Source organism: Orycteropus afer, unplaced genomic scaffold, assembly GCF_000298275.1.
Source record: "Orycteropus afer afer isolate SDZICR_OR568_19922 unplaced genomic scaffold, OryAfe1.0 scaffold00040, whole genome shotgun sequence".
Lineage (NCBI taxonomy): Eukaryota > Metazoa > Chordata > Mammalia > Tubulidentata > Orycteropodidae > Orycteropus > Orycteropus afer.
In genome coordinates this window covers 8,412,711-8,415,681 of record NW_006921627.1, presented here as the reverse complement: position 1 = coordinate 8,415,681, position 2,971 = coordinate 8,412,711, and the positions used below count along the sequence as shown (strand labels likewise).

General features: G+C 40.8%; 1 pseudogene; it reads left to right on the top strand.

Moving 5' to 3' along the window:
• The first annotated feature begins 1,043 nt into the window (after nt 1–1,043).
• Nucleotides 1,044–1,161, top strand: LOC122149690 (annotated as a pseudogene).
• The last annotated feature ends 1,810 nt before the right edge of the window (nt 1,162–2,971 follow it).

Sequence of the window (2,971 nt, the reverse complement as noted above, 5' to 3'; positions counted from 1 at the left end):
AGCCAACTGGAAAGTTTTATTCATTTATTTGTGTATTGGTGGTACCCGTGTGTACTGAGATCCAGATCTCTGGGAGGTTGTTAGAAATACGGAAGTGCTCATTAGACCACACAAAAGAGACCTGGAGTTCCCAGGTTCTCACTCCATCATTAACTTCCACTTTAGGAAATGGCACTTTTGTCTCAAGTTTGAGGTTTCAATTGTAAGATCATCTGGGTCTGAAAGAGCATGTAAAAGGGCAATTAAGATTTATCACCAGCCAGCTGTGTGAAATGTAAGGACTGCTTTGTCTGCCTTCTTCCCACCCTTCAACACCCATTGCTCCGCATGGGGGAAGCCCACGGTGTTACTGGATAGCATTTGGAAGAGGGAATTGAGTTGTAGAGTTATTAACAGATCCATTATTGATCCAACGGAGCAGACAGATGGGGGAGGGAAAGAGGAACCCGGATCACAATAGGTCATGCAGAGGAGAATTCCAAGGATAGCTAAGAGTGGCAACCAGGGACCCTGGAAACTCCCAAGAGGCCCAGCAGACCTTCATTAAGCAGAAACCCAAGAAGAAAGTCATCTCTGCTTGTCTCTGACAACAGGGAATGGGGGCAAAGGGGAATTTCTAAAGAGTCCTTATAAGCTTAAAAACCATATTAAGTGGAATGACTTGAGAAACGGGATGTGTTAATCTGGATTTCCCCCAATGACAAGTTTTAATCATACCACTTGCAACTCAGATCAAATTAAACTGGAGAACAACCTTCAATGACATTGCAATGGACAGATTGCTATAGAGACAATGCATTTTTTATTCTTTCTTTAAATTGTGATTTGGGTAAAATTGACAGAGCGAATTCGTTTTCCATTCAACAGACTAGGAGCTGTAGTCTTGGGGATTTTACTAGTCTCTATCAGCCACTCCTCGGAAGGAAGGTTGGGCAATCTACTTCCGTAGTGATACTGCCTCGGAAACCCAAGGAGGGGTCACTATGAGTCAGGTCTGACTCGACAGCACATAACAACAACAACAACAACAACATCAGACCAGTGTCTAGGGCCATACCACCCTGAACATGCCCAATCTCGTCTGATCTCGGAAGCTAAGCAGGTTCAGGCTGGTTAGTACTTGGATGGGAGACCACCTGGGAATACCGGGTGCTGTAGGCTTGGGAGCTCTGGTAGCATAGTGGCTAGGCACTTGACTGCTAACCAGAAGGCTGGCAATTCAAACCCACCAGCCACTCCTTGGAAGGAAGATGGGGCAATCTACTTATGTAGTGATACTGCCTCAGAAACCCAAGGAGGGGTCACTACTCGACAGCACATAACAACAACAATAACAACATCAGACCAGTACCCTGGTCTTTTTTATGATTTTGAGTTTTGTTCCACATTTTTCTCCCATTCTATCCAGGATCTCTCATTATCATCCCTTTCTGAGTGATTGGCAGCAGTAGCTGGGCACTATCTAATTTTTCTGGTCTTCAAGTCATATAAGCAAGGTTTCCATGGCCCACCAGTCCCTTGGACTAATTGTTTCCATGTGCCTTTGCTTTTGTTCATTCTTCTTTGCTCTAGACCTGGAGAGACCAATTGTTGAATCTTAGATGGCCCCCTGTAAGCTTTAAAGACCCCAGTCACTATTCACCAAAGTAGGATGTAGAACAAAATTTCTGTGAACTATGTTATACCTATTGGGTTTGATGTTCTCTGTGGCCATGGTGCTGAGCCCACAGCCCCAGTGACTCATTCCCTCAAGGTGTTTGGTTGTGGCTAAGAAGTTATCATAGCTTTGTCCCTTTAGCTTTATTATCTATAGGGACATTCTTATAGCACATACAAGTATGTAGAAATGTCATCTGACAAACTTATATGTTCCTTATGTATTCCATTTTGCCTGATCATTTTGCCAGTCTACCTATGTATCCACTGGTGGATTATTATTTGTTATTTCTAATAATACGATATTATATAAAAGTATTTACCTTTGTTGTCTGTACCTCTTGTGTGCCTCTCCATGTCTTCCTTTTCCTTAGTGTTATTGTGCTAGTCACTTACTTACTCACTTTCCCTTTACCTAAATCAATATGTGCCTCTTACTTATCTAGCAATTTTTCCTCCCCTTCCCTCCCTGGTAACCAACAAAGAAATTTCCCTTCCATGTGTAAACCTTTCCTTGACTTTTTACAATAGTGCACCCATACAACATCTGTCCTTCTGTGACTGACTAATTTCACTCAGTATAATGTCCTCCAAGTTCATCCATATTATGAGGGATTTTGTGAACTCTTCATTATTCTTCAGTGTTGCATAATATTCCATTATGTGTATGTACCATAATTTGGTTATCCATTCATCTGTTGATGGGAACTTAGGTTGTTTCCATCTCCTTGTTATTGTGAATAGTGCTGCTATGAACATGAATGTGCATATATCTATTTGTACCCTAGCTGTCACTTTTTTAGTATATGTATCTACTAGTGGGATTGCTGGATCAAATAGTATTTGTATTTCCAACTTGTTAAGGAAGCTCCATGCCATTTTCCATAGTGGTTGTACCAGCAGCATATGAGTTCCAATCTCTCATATGCTTGCCAGCATTTGTTACTTTCTGTCTTGTCAAATTTTGCTATTATTGCTGGGGTGAGATAATATCTGACTTTTGTTTTGATTTGCATCTGTCTAATGGCTAATGATCATGAGCATTTCTTCATGTGTTTGTTGGCTGCCTGGACATCTTCTTTGCTGAAGTGTCTGTTCATGTCTTTTGCCCATCTTTCAATTGGCTTGTTTGTCTTTTTGAGGTTGAGGAGTTTTCTATAAATTTTAGAGATAAACTCCTTGTTGGATATGTTGCTGCCAAATATTGTTTTCTCAGTCTGTAGGTTCTCTTTTTACTTTTTTAGAGATTTTTGAATTTAACTTTTAGAAGGTCCCAGTCATCTAGTTTATTCTTTTGCTCTTGTGTGCATTTTAA